This window comes from Calonectris borealis, chromosome 3 (assembly GCF_964195595.1).
Source record: "Calonectris borealis chromosome 3, bCalBor7.hap1.2, whole genome shotgun sequence".
Taxonomy (NCBI): Eukaryota; Metazoa; Chordata; class Aves; order Procellariiformes; family Procellariidae; genus Calonectris; species Calonectris borealis.
The window spans coordinates 91356421-91379524 of NC_134314.1; positions in this window are offsets into that span (position 1 = coordinate 91356421).

A 23104-nucleotide genomic window follows, 5' to 3' on the forward strand; every position below is an offset into this window, starting at 1 on the left:
CATTATTTCAGGCTGTCATTGAGCCTGACTTTCATAATAATAATATTTTTACTATTTTGCATTAATAGGAAACATGAGCCAACACTAGCCAGATATATCCGAGATGAGCGATTGCAGCTCCCAGTACTGCACACATAGTTCACAGCAGCAGGGACGCCCTTGTCTTCCTCAGCACAGAGCACACCACTGGCGCCTGCACAGAAAACCCACCACCAGCCCATGGTGAGGTTTGGCAGGAGAGCCCCCGGGAAGCACAGAGGAGCTCCCATCGCAGAAACAAATGCAGGGGCTCTACAAGGGGAGCCCCAGGTGAAAGGAGCAGGGTTAGGAATATGCGGTACCCAGGAGATGCCAGAGGTGCCAACATCTCTTGTGAAGCTTTGGTCATTTGTAGCAATTTCCTTATTTTTCAGTGTTGAACCTCTCATGTTTTCGGGATATCATGTTCATTCAGAACCCTGTGTCTTCAGCATGCACCAGCCTTATGCCTTTCTCGTCACCAGCTAGGAAGTCCCCATCTGTAGCTCTGTGTGTATGCTTGCTCTGAAGGCTACCACCCTTCCACTTTAATCCCATCCTGTTTTGGTTTGGCCATTATTTCAGCACCTGCTTACAGAAATATAATTTATGCCCTTGGTTCTTGTAATAAGTTGAAGGATCTGGCAGAAGTTTCCTATTTGTTCTTCCCTTGGTCACTCTCTCTATCAGATAAGAAGTTCACGACACTTTCCTGTCTCAGATATCTATTTTCTACATACTTCAGAACAAAGCATTCCCCGAGTTATTTCAGGAAGTCTCTGAGAGCTGAAAGCAGAATTCAGGTTTTCTGCTTTTTTTTTTTTTTTTTTATACCTAAACTAGGGATATACATGCTCTGTAGCTGTGTTTCCTTCTTTTAAGAACAAACGGGGGTTTTTTGTCTCTGATCTGACAACACCATGCTGCATGCATCATGACCGGGTTCATATTCCATCCACCTACACCACTATGTCTATTGCCACCCGCCCCCTGCAGTCAACTCTATTAGATTTTATAGAAAGCAGTCCTTTATTTCTCTTGATAGGACAAAAATTCCTACAAAAACTTTGCCCAGCTTTTAAACCATTTATAAACATAAAGCTAGCAGCAATTACCACCATATCCATCAAACAATCATTTTAGTAAGAGAAAATCAGGAGAAATCATGCTTTCAGTGGAAAACAAAATAACCCATCAATCCACAATCCCTTTCCCAAAGCATCCCTACATGGAAGAGGCTCACAGCACCATTAGCTGAAGGAAACTACTGCCTAACCATACCCTCCATGCCTTCTCCAAGAAAAAGGTTAGAGCTGTTTGAAAGCAGTTATTATCACATGTGTGTGACTCTTACCATTTCTAATCTATGGTATGGGGATAGCATTTGATACTCTTTGTCCCCTTGTAACATTATCCTGCCCTCTGAAAACTCGGACTGAAGGTTGCGTTTCTTGCGTACCTGGTCATGCTTCCACAAGGCAGGTCACTCTCCCTAAAACTACTCCCTGCCACACCATCTACCAGTTCTCTCCATTTCACCTGCTGAAATTAATTAAGCTGAATCAATTATTTTCCTTAAAAAAGATTATCAAAAAATGTCCATTGCCTCACTGAAAGTGGGAAATCCCACCTCAGCTACTTGAAATAATTATTAGCTTTTAGTATGGTTAATATCTTGTGGTTGCCTGACTTCCAATCTCTCTGAAGAGTAAATAGTTCATATAGCAAGAGCCAACAAATTCTTGGGATATTTTTACAGTAAGTATGAGATCCTGAGCTGACACAGATGTCCTGCTACCTAGCCAGAAAATGTGACTGCCCTGGCTACTGCAGTGCTATACCAGTGAAGGAATCTGCCTCCTCATCTAGTGCTTTGAGGATATTTTGAGGCCAAAATCTATCTCCAACTGAAAGAACAGACTGTGTTCAACCCAGAAGTGGTAAAGAGCAACTCCTTCAGTTTAGGTTATCCATAGGAAATAAGCACTTTGCCTTCTGAGTGCCCTGTGCTCAATACCCTGCTGTCTACCCAAATGGCATTTTCAGAATAGATCTTCCAGTACCATCTGATTCATTTGCTAGGCTATGTGCAAAGGTGTAGCTTTATCTGCAATTCAGTTCATAGGTACAAGAACTTTATTGTTAAGGCTTCTATTAAATAGCACCTGGCAAAGAGAGAGAGCTTTGTCACAAGCACCTCAACCTCCTACAAAGGTTATGGACCAAATCAATGGACTTGAAATCTAATACTTTAGTCCTGGTTAATACTCCCTTTCTTGAACTTTGCCTGCCGATGCCCATTCCCACACAAAGCCAAGAACTCAGATTCTTATATCCGTCCTTTCCCCAAAACAATTATAGATAAAGGATGCATTATCCTAATTTTATTTCTTCTGTAACCTGTGGACATGCTAAGACAACTACCCATGGTCACCACGTGTTTCAGATGGGTACTTTGATAAGAACTTCAAGACAACTTCAGAATTAACAGTGATCTTGCAGACAGATTACTAATTACAGTTTCCCTAACTTATAACGCCCAAGCTTCTTAGGCTGTTCAGATACCTTTGCCCATTAACTGGCTGAAAAAGCATTGTGATTAGGAAGAATGTGCCTTCCTGTATCAGATGCTTCCATAATAGTCAGACCATTGTGTAACTCTCACCACAGAGAAAATAAAGCTCTTAACTGTATCGGTATAATGTATTTTCTCAAATGAATACACTGACTGAACATATAACATGTACGATATTGATTTTTTTTCTGTAGACAGTTTGACAGTCAAATACAGGACAAGTCCTAGGGTTTTTTGGTTTGAAAACTGTAGTCTTCAGCAATATATTTATGTTCTCTTCAAAGTTATATTGAGATAACATCTTGCATTTAGTTAATAAGAAAATCCCACTGCATCTTCGTCTTATCTTCACATTCTTCGTCAGGCTTTGTGGCTGGAGTACTCCTTCTTGCTGGAGACCGTTTCACCGTGTACACAGTGTGCATGTGGTCTGATTTCTGCTCCCCCCACTTGCACCACTCTGCGTGAAGAAAGCAGTGACTGGAGGGATGTCCACTTATCAGTCATTGTCAAGAGCTGGCGATGGCAACAAGAAGAAAGCTAACAGCCCAGAAATCTCTTAAACACCAAAGTGCAAGAGAAGAAAGAAATCAAAATAAAATAAGCTTGCAGGCAGTGGAAGAGCAAAGACTGCTTTTAAAGGCAGATACATACTTTATTTCTATCGGCACGAAAATAGATGTTGCAGGAGTGCCATGTGTTTGTAGGCATAGAAGCAATTAATTGATAAATTGGCACTATTCAGTGTTCAAAAACAGCATTCCAAAGTTTTGCAAACCACAAAATCAAATATTATGTATTGAAAAAGACTGCTTTTATGTATTTCTTCATGTCACTGTCTAGTAGGATTTTTTTCAGGCATATGTACTGGCTCACAAATTATTCTAATTTATATTAAAAATGCTATCTTGAAAAGTCCACTCTCAGCTATGCTTTAAAAGAATATGCAAATATACCTGTTTTCATTATTCTGAATTGTGAGGGACTGATCATCTATTCTGCCACTTGGTTAAAGTAAACTGAACAATGCCTTCTAAAAAGAATTAAATTACATTTTCTGCTGAAAATTGAGGTTTGATATTGGAGGAGCTGGATGTAAAGCTCTTTAGAACAGCATGAGAATGAAGACTACTCCCATAATATTTCAGTGTTATCCTGTTATTAAAAAAAAAGCCTCTGCACAGTTTTAAGCAAATTTAGGGTTCCTTAAAGGTAAGTCAACACAAAGCCACTAAGAATCATGTAGTGAATCTCTGCTCCTTGCCCCAGGGCTCTAACTAAAGTATTTGTCTTGTGGTAGCAGAATGTGCAGTCTACGGGGAAGAGCTGTGCAGTCCCCTCCAGGAGAGGATGTTAAAGAGCAAGTTAGACTGCACCCATAAGCAGCGAGAGTCTATACATGCTGTTTCCCTGCAGGGAGGGGCAAGACATTGCCTGGGGGCCTTTGCAGCTCCAGACTTGTTTCCACCACCCTGGTGCGTCAGGGATGGGAAGCAGCAAACCATCACCCCCACCCCTGGAGCACATCATCATATTTACAATACCCACCTCAATTCCTACTTTTGTTCCTCTGCCCTGCTGTTTATCATTCCCTCCTAAACCAAGATGAAAGAAAATCCCACAACTGCCTTTACATTTTTCTTTTAAATGAGTTCAAGCCCACCTTCAACCCCTAACTCACCCAAGCCATGGGGCAGTCCTTGCTTGGGGTGAGCTCTGGGCACCCTCGAGCTCAGCAAGGGGGAAACCCTATGTACAAGCCCTGGGGGATCCCGTGCACACTGGTGCCTTGAAAGTAGTAGATGGAGTTGTCCCCACCACCACCTTTTCTTGGCTTTTTCAGCCAAATCTGCAGCTGGACACGCACAACGCTTTGCAGTACCATCTGGCCAACTTTAGCCAGAGGTTTCAGCCAGCTCTGCTTAGCCGAGAGGCACCACGCGCTGCAGCAAGGCACTACCGTAGAAGAAGGCAAGTGAGGTGGAGGCAGTGTGGAGGGGGCTGGCAGTGTGGAGCCAGCTCTTCAACTGGCTCTGTGCTCGGCCAAGGGAAGTCCCCTGCACTTGGGGTGCAAACTCAGCTGCCTTCGGGACTTCTCCACATCGTCCTGCTCCTCCCAGCTACCTGGGACACCGTGGCCGTTCTTCACCAGAGTCCACCCCCAGGAGCTGAGGAACTACAGGGCAAGATTTATCCCTCCATGATCAGGGATAAAGCAGCACATCTTGCAGCTTTTTCATTTTTTTTGTCTGTTAAGGATTTGTATTCAATCCTTACGCAGTGTCAGCCATGTAAAGCTTCACCGTAGCATCTGCTCTTAAATCTTCATTGATATGTGGGAAGGGACAACTAAACTCCAAGTGGATTTTAAAGCATTTCACTTAGCTGTGAGTGGTTTAGTGCAGTTCTAATGTATTCATCTCATATGCTGAGCTATACATCTGAGTGACAAGCTGAACAATTTCAGAAAACCATTTTTCAGTAATTCTCACAAACAAGAAAACCTCAGCAATGGTCCAGCTGAGAAATCTTTTTCACCTAACGAAGTGTAATGCCTCTAAAATATGTGGTGAGCATCAATGCAATCTGTAGGTAAACAAAAAATCTGAGTATTTCATTATTTGCACTTGTCTATACTTGGTATTAACATAACGTAGAGTGAATGAGAAAAGACAGTCAATTTGTTTTATACATAAACACCATTGGAAAATATAGCTGCATTACCAACAATGCTCAGCTTATTATTCTAAATGGATTTTGTAAATTGCTCTCCTTAATATACTACCACAATTTTTATAAATTGCTCTATTAGCACAATTTATGGAAATTGTGTCATGCAGATTGTTAGTAAATTGAGTCTGTTTTTCTCTTTTATTCCCATTCTTCTCTGCCAGTGCACAATCCAGCGGAAATACAAGGATCCGATTCTTCTCTGAGCTACACCAGATAGTTTCTGAATTATTCCTCTGGACTCGTTTTTAGGAAAGAGAATCTATATCCTGATTTTCCATGCCGTAAATCCCATGAAATAAAAAAAGATTCTTCAAAATGTTTCTGCAGCTGAGCTGAAATTAGTTTACCCATTACTAACAGGATGCTCAAATATTTCTTTTTTTCTTTTACCACAGTATTAGGCTAGACTTGGTTTTTAGGCTAGTATTAGTTTCATTTAAAATAATGTGGTTAAATAGTCCATGCAATTATTGTCATTTAGCCAAGTTTTGAGGAAATTATCAATGTTAGGAAAAAAAGCACACCTAAGAAATTAGCAGAGTGTAGAGAAAAGGCAATTAACAAAAACGTGGAAATTATCCTCACTCCAAGTTATTTTCCAAAGGATCTGGTAGCAATTCCCCATCGCACACAAACCTGACTGAAACTCCTTTCATTTTATCTTTTCATCTATCATAAACAATATGAGCCACATTTTTTAAGACATGCATTCCAGAGGATACAGCATAGCATTGCAAACAACTTAATCCCAAAAATTTGGAAAATGTGGGGCTAGATCTTGGGTGTTTTCAAAGAACAAAAGGAATCCCATGGGCTCTTCAATAAGTTTTGTGCAAAACCTTTAATATTTCCAGCCTTAGGACAATATCCTGGAATCTCCAAGAAAAATTGCAAATCGCTTTAATGTTTGGAGGATCTAAGGAATAAGGATCACGTGTAAACTGAAAAAATACGAACGGGAGCCGGCAACCCTGAAGGTGGGGGGGATGATTCTGCCCCTCCAGCCTCCGAAGGCTTACAGAAGTAGCGACAGACTTGACAGCAGGGGGAAATAAATGTCCCTGTCCCTTCCCTCGTTAAGAGTTATTTCATGGAGGAAAGGCACAGGAAGCCGATCTTGTCGGGAAAGGTTAATAGAGGTGCTGGAGATTGGAGGCATCGGGGAGCGGGGGGTTACGCGAGGAGACAGCACGGAGGTGCTGCTGAAAGCAGGCTGTCCCACGGGCGGTAGGGCAGGGGAAAGTAAGCACGAGCTGAGAGGTCAGAGGGGAGACAACAGAGACAGGCACAAAAAATAGAATACCTTAGACCAGGTAAGGTATGGAAGAAATACAACTGATTGTTGGACAGTGATGAGAAAGAAGATATGCTGGAGATACATTCAAGGGAGAGTAACAGTTTTAGGGCAGGACAAGGTAAGGCAGAAAAGTAAGATTACTGCAAGGTGTGATTTTGCCATCAAGCCCAGAGATTTTGACAAGTTTCTGCTATCCTGAGAGGCTAAACGGCCTCATAGTGAGCCACAAGGCTTCGGGGTGAGAGTTGTGCTGCAGACTTGCTGCCATTTCACCTACCCACGCTGCCTGCCTTTTGTCCCTCCTGCCTCTCTAGAGGCAAGGGCTACTTCTTAAAATGTGTTTGTGTATTGCTTAATACTGAATTCAAACTCAGCGTGAGTCTTACTTTAATGAATATAATAATATAAAGTGTGTTCTTTCATCTGATATATAAATGAATGTATAACTGAATGCGAGTCTCCACAAACCACCCATATTTTATTTAAATACACATACATTCACATACATGCAGGCATCTAACAATAGAATCATAAATCATAGCGTAGTTTGGGTTAGAAGGGACCTTTAAAGGTCATTTAGTCCAACCCTCTTGCAATGAGCAGGGAGATCTTCAACTAGATCAGGTTGATGAGCAAGCAATAAGATGTTTGAAGGAGCAGGCCAGGGTGCATTTAAAAGAAGCGTTTGCCCTAACTCAAATCACTGTTACATTTTCAGGGTGTGTGACTGTCGTGGTTTAACCTGGCAGGCAGCCAAATACCACGCAGCCGCTCGCTCACTCCCCACCCCCCCCCCAGCGGGACAGGGAGAGAATCGGAAGGGTAAGAGTGAGAAAAACTCGTGGGTTGAGATAAAGACAGTTTAATAGAACGGAAAAAGGGAAAATAATAATGATAATGATAAAATATACAAAATGAGTGATGCACAATGCAATTGCTCACCACCCGCGCTGACCGATAACCAAGTAGCGATCGGTACTTCCTGGATCACGCCTACCATTCATATACTGAGCATGACGTCACATGGTATGGAATATCCCATTAGCCAGCTGGGCCAGCTGTCCTGGTTATGTTCCCTCCCATCTTGTGTACCTAGCTCAGTCAGTAGGCACGGGAGCTGTCCTTGGACTAGGAGGGCACTTAGCAACAACTGAAAATATCAGTGTGTTATCAACATTCTCCTCATACTAAATCCAAAACACAGCACTAGGAAGAAATTTAACCCTATCCCAGCCGAAACCAGGACAGTGACTCATCTGACAAAATTTTTCTTCCCCTCCCCATAATAGGTAGAACAGTAATCAAGAAATAAATGACACGTGCTACTAGAGAGATGTAATTAGAAGCTCTGAAGGCTTGAAGAAAAGGAGCTTCCATTGTAACACTCCACTTCCACTTGCGGGCATTTTTTTATGCTCTTGTTAAAATAGAAAACAGCATAAAAACAGGACAAGGACTCCTGATCACAGACTCTGCTTCAGTTTCATTGCCATTGATGTGACAATAGTTTAAAATATTTTCTCAGTCCCCAAATTCTTCAAATAAATGGCATGAATAGATTATTTTACACAGACACCAAGAAATGACTAAAAATTCCATAAAATGCACATTCTACACAGAACACTGAAAAAAGTGGCCTTGTAATGGAGATAACAGGAAAGATTTTGAAACATCATTAATGTAGGATGCAAGTCTCTACATTGACTTTAAATCCAGGTTTGTGCTTGAGGTTCAGAATCTGCCCTATTGCCGAACAAGGATGGATATAAGGCACCACCTGAAGTTCTCCCCCTAACTGGGGCTTAAAAGCTGATTGCATAGCCATACCTGGGAAGAAACAATCCTCTCTTCACAGGGTGTGAACTTTCACCACCGAACTTTACTTTACCTTCTAAGCACCTGCTTAGAAGAAGAGTAAGCTGTACCTAAGGTGAAGGATAAAAGAACAAAATATATAACGCTATGAAAAAAAAGAAGCATCTAGGAGAGACCAACCCAGGCAAGTTGAAGACAATGAGACAAGCAGGCATGGCACGGGAGACAGCCATTACAGTGGGGAAGGGTAAAGACAAGTCAGGAGAGAAAAGGATGCAGTAGAGGGCTGAGCAAAAGTAAGATAACCAGAGAGTAGATGAAAGCTACAAAGAAGGTCACAGATAACAGGTGGGAAGACCCAGAGCTGCTTCTTGGAAAGATTAACCTCAGTCTCAATTGAATTCCCTTTATGGGTCAGGTGATGGGGCTGGTCATTCAGATGGCTGGGCAATAGGGCTAAGAAACACCAATGTTTGGTCCCTGAGAAAGCTGTTTCAGCTTTGGAGCACACCTTTCCCATCCCTTCCCTCACATATTTACCTTAGGAGCACACACTTGGGTGGGGGCTTTGTGTGTCCCAGGCTTTTGCTACAGCTGGGAGTTTTAAGCTGCTCAAATATGTCTGCATTTCAGATGCTTGCTTTGGTCTGGGGAATTTGGAAATTTTATAAGGGGTCAACACTGCACATTTCAGCCCTTCAGAGGGTAGATTATAAAGGAGTACTGCTTTTGCAAGTGGTCCTTAAATTAAGTAACCCAACTTCCTATGGGATTTTCAACTAAGAATCCCGTTTTTTGTCACTGTTTTTGTCATTTCTGGATTCTTTTTCCCCCTTTATTGTACCAAAGTCTGTCCTATTGCTCCCAACTAATACAGTAATATGACAGGAAATGTTCCCTTTTTTAAAAAGGGAGGGGATATGAGAAGGTAAAAAAAATAAGTTCAGTAAATATTCCAGAACAACAGAAAAAATAATCAAGGGATAGGGTGAGGCAAGTACAATCTTTTTTCCTTCTGGTGTTGTTTATACACATCCTATTTTCGCTCATTTCCAAAGTGGTCTTTGTAACCTTGTAACCTTATAATAGAGACTTCTTATTTTGTCTGTACTAACTTTTTATACTCATCCTTAGTAATTTCACCTAGTTTCCAATTTCTGTACAAATCCTTCTTGGGCTTGAGTCAGCAAGGAGGTCGTGATTCAGCCAGTGGGTCTCTCGCTACCCTTCCTCACCTTCCTTGCACAGGGATGGTTTGCAGCTGTGCTCTTCGTACTTTTTCTGCAAGCAACAGCCAACTCTCCTCAATTCCTTTTCCCCAGATTTGTTTCCTGAGGGACTTCAGCAAGCCGGCCTCCAGTGCAGCTGAATCCGGCTTTCTGCCTGGCCGTGGTCTCTGTTTTGCTGCTTTTTCTCCTTCTCACCCCAAGAGTCAGGAGCTCCATCCTTTCCTCCCTCCCTGGCATTCGCAGCCTGCTCTGCTCTGCTGGTTAGGATTTAATCCAAAAACAGGGTCCCCTCTTCTGCCTTCTGCATCTTAAAAAAAAGTCATCAACTCTTCTCAGTTGTTTCCATCTAATCAGTTGCCCTGTTGTATTCCTGGATGGTCGCATAGTTAAAATCCTTCATCCCCACTACCAGTGGTCCCTTCATTTAGGGTGATCCTGCAGAAACTGATCATCCTGGTTTGGGGATCGCTGGGGAACGCCTGACATGGTATTGCCCTTGCTGATTTCTCATTTCATTGATCCACTCTTCAGCTTGACTCCACTAACTGTTGCACTGGCAGAACCAAGGGGATGTTAACTTGCATAATTAATCTGAGAAGAAAATGTCTCTGCACCACAGAAAAAGGTATAAAGTAAATTACAGTTTTGATAACTGCAGGACTTTCAACTTTGTGCTTATACACCAGGAGCTATTGTCAGAACAGAAAGAATTAGAAGAAAACAGCAATAAAACAATATAAATTATTTGCATAATGGGCTTGGTACTCTGCAAATCCTAGTGAAAGAGGTTCCCTTTGGCTAAGTTAGAGGGCAAAGGAAATTTTCCATGTTTTAATATGAGCCCTTTCTGTTCCGTAATCAGCCTGCCTTTACCTGGTCTCTCTACCTCCTGTATCCCAGGTTTCCTTATTTTTTTATGACCAGAATATTTTGTTCAGAGTTCATTATCAAAGCAAATTCTCCTACAAGTAGTTTTCTGGACATGCAAACACAGAAAAGAAGCTAGTAATAATTTGCATTCCCATTTCCCCATCTTCAGAAGATTGACCAAGAAAAGAAAGCAAACTTCCACTGTAGTTCTGCAAACATACAAAAGCATCTCATGAGAACACCCATCTCATTTAGGTACCTAAACTTGAAGTGATCAATTACAAAAAAGGGGCTGTATCTGCCCACATGAATGCAGAAGATTGAATGGAAGACAGGCATTTGCATGTCGGGACAGTGGGCTAACAGCATTTTGGAGAAGTTTGGCTTATTAACGTTTACATAAGTCTTCCAGATTTTGTAATAGCCACATGGGGTTATACTACATTACTGAGGTACCCTAAATGGTGAACGCGTGGCATGGCATCCCGTTCATTAGAAGATGGGGAAGACAGGAAATGGGAAAGGTAGGAATAGTTTTGTTGAAATATGAACTTCACCTTCCTTTCAAATGATGAAGGACCACTAGAGTGTTACTGTCAAGGCAAGGAAAATCCCTGTCTGTTCTCCAAAGCCCTCTGAAGCCCCTCTTCTGATTTTCCAGGGCTTCTGCAGTTTGGCCAGATGCCTCCGCACACTTTTCTGTCATCTGCTGTTTTCAGCTTGCCATCTCCCTGCTCTCAGGCTGCACAACCCTGAAAAAAAAAGCAAGCAATGGCCCATAACAACTGGTTTTCTCCATGAAGAGCTGGCAAAACCGTTACTGTTCTGGAGAGCACTTAGTCCTCCTCAAACCTGCAAGTAGAAGTCTATTTTGTATAATTTCAAAACTATTGCTCTTCCTCTGTGAATTATTATGGATTTATATGGCTTTTTATTATGGCCTCCCATTTGGTCTGGGAGGCTCAAACCAAAAAGCAAAGCAAAGCTGACATGGTCAAGCGCAGCCTGAGTCAGGACTCCTAGCTGTCCAATGGATTTTCTGTATCATGCAATAACTCTGTGTCTCCAGCTGTAAATTATACATAATAGTGTCAATCTGTGTTGCTTGCGGAGCCTGTCCACAACCCAGAAGTGTCCAGAACATGGATTAAGACAGTCCCTGTCACCAAGGCCAAGAATAGGGACATTAATCTGGCCTACAAGGCACACACCTGAGGTACAGATGAAATCAGCAAAAAAAAAGCTTCACTGGTCATAAAGGGATAAAAGCATTTCCTGCTGGGTGTAGGGAGTTTTCAGATATGCATCTGTAAAATGCTTGATAAGAAAAATCCTTTCTGATTTACATCTCCTGAAATAGATTTAATTAGTTGTGGAGTATCACAAAATGCCTAGGAAGTAGCCACTTGCCTATATATTCATCTGGGACCAATTTGAGGAACAGTTCTTCAGCCCTGCAGACATGCAAGATGAAAGAAGAGACAGATCATTAGCCAACAATGAAATTAAATATAAGAATACAGTGAGTGGGGAAAGTAATTATCACCTCCATTAAATTTTAAACGATTCACTATCAAGTGTGGCTGGACAAAAGAACAAGAATTGGTGTCCCAACCCTGGTGAGCTGCTGCATTCAGGACAAGAGGAGATGAAAGGCAGCCCTCTGCACAGAGGGTTAGTTAGGACTTTGGCATATCAAATCCCTTGCTTCCAGGATCACAAGACGTTCACAGGAAGCCGGAGAAATAAAGCTAGCATTGATGAATAATTCAGAGACAGGACCTGACTTTGGAGTCGCTACTCAGACCTGAAATGAATAGCTGTTTTGCCCACAGAAGAGCTATGGGATTTCTAAATAAGGATGTATTTTTCGTAATGTGTACGAAGCAGTCAACAACAGTTGTTTTTTACTCTCTGTGGGCCATACTCTTGCATGGCTGACACTTGCTTCTGTTGACTCTTAGTGATTGCGTGACTTAGTGAGCGGCCACAAAATCTGCCTGGTCCCCACCAGGCCAGGTCTCCCTGGCAAGGTCCTTCTGAACCTCCTCTCAGCTCCTGTGCCTGCCTGGTCCTGAACCTTGGAGACTTCTCTCCTCGAGGTATGGCACAGTGGTCCTCACCGACTAAGGAAATTTATTTAGACTTATTAGGACTTCACCTACCTTACATAGAAAGATTGTCAAAATACTTCACTAAATTATCAAGAAAGCGCACCAGTAATTTCCTAGCTTATTCTCTTAACTGTATCCAGGACTATTAGTAGATCATCATCCTCCAAGAATTCTCTGTCAAGTGAGAATCTCCAAACCAAGAGGATAAAGTTTATTTTGAATAATCTTCATGTCTGTGGTTAAAGATGTATATTTCTTTTTTTCATTTTTCAGGCTTGCTCTGAAGAATAGGTCATATTTAATGTCCACCATATGGGGAGCAGCCCACCAAATGAAACACTACTTAGGATAACTCCACGGGTATTCAGAAGAACACAAAATTCATTAATTGTCCTTCTGGTTCTCAAAACATGCCTAGAACCTTTTATAGAAAGGGAGTTTTTAAGATACTAATTATCTTTCTTTCCCCAAATACCATAAGAATATTTTTCCTGATGTATTTTGCTATTTCTGATTCTTGTCCTGATCAGACATGCAAAATCCAAAAGATGAGCAAATGTGAAAGGCTAGCCAAACATATTTGCCCCTCAGAAATGTTACATTTGTGGTTTTGGAGAAATCTAAATGTCATTTCATACAAACATATTTTCCTACAGCTCTCCTTAATTCTTAGAGAATATGATAACAAGGATACAGCCAAGAGATAAAACCAGGATTAATGAGACATAAGTAAGGCACTTAATAGTTGAAACTGTGGGATGATACACACAGGAAAATGATAAAATGGTCATGATGCATCATTCGAGAGTGAACTTTACAAAAAAAAAAAAATGTATCACAGGAAATATATTTGCATTATAAGAGGAGAGAACTGAATAACCCAGCAGGGCATTTCCATTTCTAATTATTTGCTACTGTGATTCAGTGACTGGATCCTGGGTTTTGTAAAAATGTTCCTGTATGCTGCACGAAAGAGATCAAAAGTTATCCATTTTGATGCTAATGTAAAGAAGTACAATCTCAACACAAGATCTGCCTGCAAGAGATTCTTATAGAAATACAGCATCCAATTAAAAGCAGCCCAATACATCTATTGACATAAAGCTCTACAGCAGCATGCATATTTGCGGTGTCCTAGACTACTGTAATCAATTATTTGTAGTTAATTCATTGCTCAGGTGACAATTCTCTTAGTTTTGTTTGCTGATAAACACAATCTGTATTTTTACATCACCTCTCAAATAGGATCCTGGACTAGGAGTGCGGAGCTAGAAATTACCCCACACTAAAGAATACATGAAAGAGGCTAAATTATTTTGAACTATTTTTATTAGCTTATGTAGTTTAAAATACTGAAAACCTCAAGTGTTCCTTTTGCAAAATAAGGGCTATTTGTCCCATTTGTCCTAACATTTTCCTTGGAAAATAATTTATTCTTTTAATTCTGTGATTTTTTTTCTTTAGTGACAATGCTGAAGATTGTCTTTTCCCATTGTTTGTCACACTGAACCACCAATCATAGTTTTGAAATCCTCTCTCTCAAAGGAAAGACATTTTATTCACACTGATAACACTCTGATATGATAGTCTTAGCTGATGGTAAGCATAACGGGGAATTATCAAGATGCCATTATTTTTCAAAGATATTTCTGAGAATAAATGAGTGTAGGTATTAGACTAGCATTAAAGTTGCTTTAATATAATGTATTTCATAGTGACAGTTTAAAAAATCATTTATGAGAAACACAGTCTCTTTGTATATTACAAGGTACTACGGTTCCATGGCAATTTGAAAGGTGATTTTTCATTACTTTCTAGGCATACGGTTCTTACTTTACGAACAGTTTTTTGGATTCTGAAAGATTCATTTGGTGAAGGTTAATTAATTTTTTCTTTTGACAGAAAAAAGAGCAACTTCAAGCAGCACTCGGAGAGCCTACTTTTGCCCTGCTCCTCTGTCAGGCTAACGATTTCACCGTATCTGATAGCATGACTCACCAACTGATAGTCGGGCAGCCCATTGCACCTTGTAAGTGAAATAAGTATACAGCTTCTAGCAAGCTAGTTTCCCTCCTCGAAGCCAGCACCTTCGGGATGGAAGGACAGGAGTACGATCCAAACCTCCTTCTTTGGGAGGAAATTTGAGACAGAATGGGTAGCAGTAAAAGAGAAGAGACAGAAGAAGGTCAGGTTTTTCCTTCCTTTAGGCTCTACTGATATAGTAAAGTTTTATTAGAAGTAGGATCCGTCACATTGTTAAAAAGGTTTGAAACCTGGCTGGCCTTCCTCTGCTTTGCTTTGACGACCAAGTGCAACACCAGGAGAAGGGGAAGGAGGAGGAGGAGGACAGCGGCATTTGGCACCCGCTGCCATAAGCTGTTCAAGTTCCTGGGGAGAGAGGACTGTGGCTGTACCTGATTAATCTACTACTTTTAAGATTAGGATTTGATATATGAACAAATACAGAACTGGCAAAATATGGTATTATTAGAGCAAAACAGTCCCCCAAAGAGGTAGCTGCTGTCCTAAGCCTCATGTTGATATCATCCCCACCAATGTCCCCTTGCCTGGGGGGCACCCAGCCAGGCAGCTGTGGCAGCCGCAGGGTGGCAGACACCCCTACCCATCCTCTTCATCCTCCCTCTGGGAGGAGGCACAGCCGAGGGAGAGGCTGGGGTCCCGCATGGAGACTAGCCTACAAGAAGCCTGTAGATGTGACTTGCTCTCATCCCTCCCACGACCGCGGTCGCTGCAGACATCAACACCACTTGGGAAGAGCAACTGGGAAATGTTCAATAACCCTGGCTACCTTAATTCCTCATGCTTGAGGAAGGACCAAGTACTGACCAGATTTGGAGAACACATATTTGTGCTTTCAAAACACGGAGCAAGGAGCCTTGCTAAGGATACAAATAGAGTGCAAGACAAACAGAGTCTCTCAGACATCCTGTATGAAACACGTTTGAGTCTGAAAAGGATATTCAGAGGAGTATCACAGCTGTTAAGCGGCCCTATGCCGTGTATTCATCAGGATATTACTTTGAGACACTACGCTCCTCAGCCACCGCCTGGGTGAAGGACATCACCTGGGCACCCCTGGTGCCACTAAAGGCCCCGTGGTATTTCTGAACCCATCAGGATGCACCCTGACTCACTTCCAAATTGGGTTATTAAACTATGACCTAAAACATCAGCTGGATTATATATTTATCCCTTCCCTCCATAGACTGGTACAGCATGTGACTATACACTATTAAACAGCTGTTGGCTTTCGAGCAAAGCTGGCCATCGTTCAGCCATGGGTAAAATAATTATGTATAGCACTTCATTGTGTCTAGCCATCTCGAGACAGCTGCTCAAGTGGTAAAGAAACAGATTTCAGGGAATTTGCCCCCGGCCCCATTTTTGAGGTGTTGCATGACCAGAACTCTCCAGCACAAAGGGCTGTGTAATAAGACCTCTTTTTAACTCGCAGATGGGTGTGTGCAATAAGGCCCATGATGAACTTCAGGCTGAGCTGGGGAATTTGGTGTGGTTTTTTAATGCTGCTTTTTTAATGAGGTACCCAACTCTTTAGAGCCACTCTAGGTAATCCTAATAGCTACTTAATGGTTGTCTTCATTTTATTGTTTAGGCTTGAAGTATAATAATGCTACTGTGCTACACATGTTCTACAAATAAATCTTTTTCTATTTACTGTTGTCTCATTACCTCTTGGACATTATGTACTTTTTCTTCAAACTTGATCTTATTTGTAAACTGTGGTTGAGAACAATTTATGAAACACCATTTGAACCAAGAAGTATTTTTAATGAGTATATTTTGCAAAGGCCAACAGCACCACGAATAACACTAATTACTAGCTTTATTTGATGCGGGGAGGAGGAAAAAGCAAATAGAAACTCAGACATTGATTTTTCCAATAGGCTGCCTATTGTAGAAAAGTAACCCTTATGTGTTCTCCATGGTGTTCAATTTTAATTTCTTACTTTGTGTAGTATATGCAAGTACAACATCTGAGCAGAAATAAAAATGGGAAAATTCTCTTTCTGACAGTATACAGGAAGTAATATATTTCTCTTTACACTTGATCAGAAGTAACCTTTGTTTTAATACCACTGGAAATGCCTCGATTGGAGAGGCACGTTTTCATTACTTATTTATTTGTTCAATATCTACAAACTGATAAAGTGAAGTAATTAGACTGGCCAGTTTAATAATTCTTGAACAAGAAAACAAGCAAATACTGCTTAATTCTTTAAAGCTTTCCCAGTTGTGTTTCTTTATTTCCTGTATTTGTCAAAAGGATACAATTTTCTTTCTCGCCCTGCCCCTTCAAGACCCCTACCCAATGACTTAGTAAGCAGGATCCTCATGATGACATGGAGAGTAGACATGGGCAGGCCCCACAGTCAAAGGCAAACAAGCCCTGCCCCAAGGTCTGACCTTCCCACACTGCCACACAGAGCCCGTCATTTTGCAGCAAACTGTCAGTCTGCTCTGCATTTAGCCCAGGCTCCTCTAACATTGATACTGAGCAGACCGAGGCACCAGTTTCTGAGTAACCCTTCTAGCACAGCCCACCGCATTACTCTAAATAATATAGTCGGCTTCCCACTGGGCAGTAGGATTGGGATAAACTGATAAAAATCTGTTTTCAGTCCCTACTTCCAGAAGAATGCAGCCTCCTCCATGGGCACCGGCATCAGGTACCAGGACTGGATGAGTTCACTCTGGTGAGAGATAAAACATCTCCCTCTACACTGTGAGACAGACTGGGAGCTAAGGGAGGGGTGGGGAAGTAGTAAAGCAGATCAAGAGAGGTTATTACCCTGCTCTGCTCAGCACCAGCAAGGCTGTGCTGGGGGTCCCAGTCCAGCTCTGGGCCCCCAGTTCAAGGGAGAAGCTGGCAGCTACGGAGCAGGTGACCCACCTGCAGGTACAGAAGATCAGTGGAGATGTTGCTGATTTTGTGGAGCACATCTCAGCAATGGACTCTCTACATTTGCTGCTCTAATGATAAGATTTATTAGTTTTTTTGTTACGACACCCAGGTTGCCTCTTAAGGCTTTCTGAGAGTATCCTACTCCCCCTGCCCCCTTCTAGCACTTCACATGAAACAACAACAACAGACAGTTCTGGAGCCTGATTTTTCCCTGTGTGACAGAATGGAACAAAAATTTATATAGACTTCTTCAATAATACTTTAAATGACTAATACAATTTAATATAGAACACAAAGGTTATAGAGATGCTTCTAAAATATGTCAAATACAAAAAAAAACCAACAGGGGCTTTGACTGCACACATATCTATTTGGTATAAAAAACCCCAGATGTGGAGAAACAGTAGCACCTATTATAGGACATCTTCAGCGATGCTGTAAGTCATTCTGTCTGCAACCTCCCCAAGGGACTACTGTTACACTAAGAGGCAACAGGAATACAACAAATTTTCGTGTCCTTGATTTCCTGCATGCTACCTCTTCCATGCAGGGCACCTGGTAAGGGGGAATAACAGGGAAATTCTCCTGAGCCTTGGGGCAGGCAGCGACCCGGCAGTGACAGAGGGTCTCCTGCACCCTGGTCGGTGCCCCCTCCTCCCCAGCTCCTTGCGGGCAGGTCCAGGGCTCTGCAGCCACCAGGACTGGCTCAGGGCTTCAGCCTTAAGGAAAGCGATAAAGGCATTTCAGATAGCAGGGGCAGAGCAGCTGCAGTGAGAAAGAGAGCAAAGTGAGAATTCCATTTGCCACAAGACCGCAAACCATTTCAGTGAGGTAGCCTTGCTCCAGGGTTTCTCCATAGGGACACTTGCTGATCAATAGAGGGGAACGCCTAACTGACCACTTACTGGCATGCTCTGCTTTGCAAACCAAATTAATAACATTTCTTACGTATGCGCATTTTAATACCAGTACGTGTTTGGATTTCTTCCAGGTTTGACATTTACTGTGAATTTCCTGGATTTATGTTTCTGGAATTCCCTTTGTAAGGCAATTTGAGCTTTACAGATAGACAAATACCCCTCTAGTAGAGCCAGGCAGTGGTGGTCTTAAAACATGATGCTCAAACGCACGCATCTTATATGGCAAATCAGTTAACTTTAACCATGGTGGACATGAGTGTCTGATGGGACTTACTTATAAAATCCACCAGTTGTTAGCTACACCGAGGGCCAAAACTCATTTAACGTACTGTCAGCAAACACATGGTGCAGCCTGATGAAATTTATTCTTGTGGCCAAATCCCAAAAGGCCACCCCAGAAGGGTCCAACAGGGATCTTCTCTCTGATGAACCCACCAGGCAGGGAGAGAACGCAGCGGCATGCCCAAGGTCAGTCACCAGCCCAGCAAGGCACAGAATTGCCCGAGCTTCTGCCCTCAGAGTGTGTTTCTGTGGCAGAGATATGCGATATATTCCTTGCTCTCCAGATGATTAGTTTTCAAGGATATTAGAGGTGTTTCGCTGTATGTTAACCTCCAGTTATTAAAGTCAGTGATGCCTCCCTGCTCTGTAGCTGCTGTGCATGCCACTGCCACCACTGCACAGATGTCCCCCATCTTTCAGGGACTTTGCCCGTCCATCCCCACCACCCTGCAGAGCAATTCAGAGCGAAGGGCAGGCTCACTGGCCGGCTCTTCCCCTCCTCCTTGTCCCCTGGATGTTTCAGTGTGTATTGGAAGAGCAAAATTGGGCAACCGGCCTCCTGCCAGCTTTGCATTATTATAAGCAGGTATTACCAAGGCAAAGGGAGAAACACATTTAGCCAAGGCTGCACAGAAATGCAGTATTTCCTTTTAAATATTCATAGCCAATTTAAAAAGGGAAATACTACGATCGCTTCAGGACTGCCTTTGGCTCTGATTAGAAACAGCTGAGCAAAGCCAAATGCTCAGCTGTTTCTGCAAAGAGATTAACACCTGTTGAAGATGGAATAAAAATATGTGACAGAGTTTAAGAGTAAATATCAAAAGATCGTTACTGTAACGCTAACAGTAACACCAGCGACTGATCACATCCCCACCCTGTCACACTACATCGCTCCTGGGAGGGAAGAAAGCACATTAACACATCCACAGCGCATAAGCAATACGCACACATATTTTCAGCTCTTTCTTCATCCACAGCTGGGAGAACGGCTCCTCGGCTCCTGTTATGCGCAGAAAATTTACAGATGGTATCAGGCCAGCACGAAATAACATCTACCTAGGCATGCCGCGTATACTTGGGGCAGACAGCTGTATTAGAGCACGTGTTGTTACAGTGCTTGCTAGCATCCCATTTGGGGTAGGAGGAGTGTCCTTAGTGTGTGATTTCCCAAATTACTTTTTCCCTCTGCTGCGGGGACAGTAGGAGCGTGTTGTATCTCCCCGTCTGTTGGCTGAAGGCAGCTACCTGCCTCAGGGACCAGGGTTTCTCCCCCACCCCACGACGACAGCCTTGCCCCAAATGGTATGGGGGAAGGCCTGGCACCGCTGGAGCTCCCCCTCCGCCCTAAGGTGCTCTCCCGAGGGCGGCAGGGGAGCGCCAGGCCCTGCAGGCTGCTTTGCAGCGCTTCCCCACGTGTTCGCTGCCTGCGCGCTCACAGCATTTCTCCGAGGCTGAAACTGAAATAAGGGACCTCGCATTTTTGACCCCAAAACAGAGCTTCTTCACTGAAGGCCAGCTGCAGGAGCACACCAGACCGCAGCGTGTTCCCCAATTCATCGACCCTCTACCCGGGGTCAGCCTGGCAGGCAGCCCACGGGCAGAGCATGAAACTGCACAAAGTAGGGGCTACCAGGCGTACCCCGGGGCGCGGGGTCATCCACGCTTCCAGGGAGGGAAGCGCTTCAGCCAGTGCTGAAGAGTCACATTTGCAGGCTCACTCTCTGGCAATCTGCCTCAAGAGTGCCCATTAATGCAGACATATACAAATATGCACCAGCCCACAGCCGCATGCCTGGCCCAGCCGCTCCCCAAGGCGAGGAGCCCGCAGCAGTGGCAGAGGGGAAGAGCAGCTCCCCGGGATGGCAGTGGTGGGGACACAGCCCGGCCCCGCGCCCTCTCAGGCACCGATTAGACCTCCACAACCTCAGGTATGTGAATCGTCACCAACTGCCCTCAACAGTAAACGTTGCGCTTGTACCTGAGCCACCTTTCGGTGTGTGCCAAAACTGCCTGTGGCGGTAGAGGAGGAGAGCCCAGCCAGCCAGGCTTCCCACCTCGCACCGGCATTTTCCCACCAGCTGCTAGAGACAACTGCCGCCACAAGTCATTTGGCCAGGTGAACACCACCCCTGGCTTTCCTCTTGCTGCAAACGGAGGAACTGCGGCTTGCTTCTCTCCCCCAGATGTGGTGTCCTTCAATCCGCGTCCAGATGAAAAGGCTGCCGAAGTGGTCACTTCCAACGCACGTCACTGCACAGGTCCCCCGTTCCCGATGGAGGCAATGGCGCAGAGATGTACACCGGTTGAAAATTTTGATGCATGTCTCCTCAAAGCCAATTTATTTTTAGTCCAGAAGGTATAAATAATAGAAAAGCCTGTTTTTGTGTTGGCTGATCTCTTATTTATTTTCTCTGGTCATTTATTGTACTTCCATTTATTTCTCCCTCTGATTTCAATTTCTGCTCTGGATTCATTTTGATTCTGGTTTCCTCAAATACTATTCACATATATTAAGTAACAGTATTCAGAAAAAAGAGATCTGGGAGTCACCTGTGTAACCCAGAAGCTATAAAAGGATACAAAATGCAGACAGCACAGAGAATGAGAAAAAATATTGACATTTTGATTCTATTTCATTCCAGTGTTGTATATGGAATGCTGTATTTCTCATGTTATTTCAAAAAAAAAAGATAAAGTAGATATAGGAAGAGTTCCAAAACTATTCTTTTAAAGGATGAACAAACTTGAAGACTATCCATAGGAAGAGAGACTTTAAAGATTTAGAGAGAGAAATTAGTAAGAAATTATATGCAATAGGTATATCTAACAATGGACTTTGAGAGAAAGTAATTCAATACATTCTTTTTCCATAATATAAAAGAAAGAAGATACTACCACTGTAGACCAGAATTTCTTTCAAAACTTGCTGAACGTTTATTTATTTATTTAGATTGTGAAATTTTCACAAGGTTATTGGATAGGTTTAAAAATAATTCAGAATAAAAATTCACACATTATACTTAATGCATTTTTTCAAAACTGATTGTTTTACACTGTTAATCTTGAAACATCTTGCTTATACCTCTGGAGCATCTAATGTTATCAGTTTCACTCTTAACTTACTAGCTGGACAAGTTTGACCAGGGATGGAAATGTTGGGGTTTCTCTAACTGTACAGCCTTTCTCAGGTCCAAGTGAGCAGAGATAAAGCCATGTATTTAACTTAAATGCAGTAGTTTATTACTTGGAGCACTTCATTTAAAAAAGCGTAATATTTTCCACGTAAAAAAGTAGAAAAAAAGAGGCTACTGAAAGTAAAATAAGGTTCATAAATCTTTTTAATGTTTGAATAGCTAACAAGGAAGGGCATGCAAGGACAGACTTGGTGATATAATCATTACCAAAAAAGGATTTTGTGTCACCTACTACAGAAGTGTAGAATATAAAACATTTGAAATTATTGCCTGAACATGAATTTCCTTGGGCCAAAATACCGTATTTCTGGTAATTGCTTCATGCATTATCTGCAATCACAAATTATTTCATTCTGCCATTCACACGAAAATAATCCAAGGACTGTCCATGCAAGTTCAAACCTATTTCTCCCTGGGCCATTGCTTTCAGGTGAATGTTGCAGAGCAGCGTTCTTGACTGCTGGGTCCCAAAAACCAAATTGGTCCTTTTGACTATGGCACATATAATCAGAAAAGAAGTAGCAGAACCCTCTTTTTACAGCTTTTAATGATTCCTGTATTTCTACAATTAGCACTGTTTACAACCGAAGGTGATCATTAAGTTCTTGCATTCCCATTCTAATTTTAAGGGTCATCAGATCTCATTGTTGGAAGAGGCAGTCTTGGTATTGTCCTCACTGAAACCCAAAAAGTTACTATATCAGACAGAAATTGCCCTCTACATTGATATAATAGTGTTCTCCCTAAAACAAGTCTTCAGAGCATCGTTTCTGCACAAAACTTGCACAAAAGTAATCAAAATGAGACTTCTGTTAATTGCCTAAGCTAACTGAGATTCCCCAGTAATTTGACTAGCTACAATCAGCTGCATGTTTTCCAGAGGGACACTTTGGGAGGGAAGCACGGCGGGTGTGGGACTAGGTGTCCTGTGAAATTGGGAGATTTCAATGAGTTGCATTTTCTTATATTTATGGCTATAAGCCTATTTTTGTAGGTATATGCGTACCATAAAGGAGGTAGTCATTAGCCACCTATTTCAGCCGCTGCCAGTCAGGGCAGCAAGCTCTGCAACTGCCCGTGAAGCCAAATACTTGGCAAGGCCTTGTCTG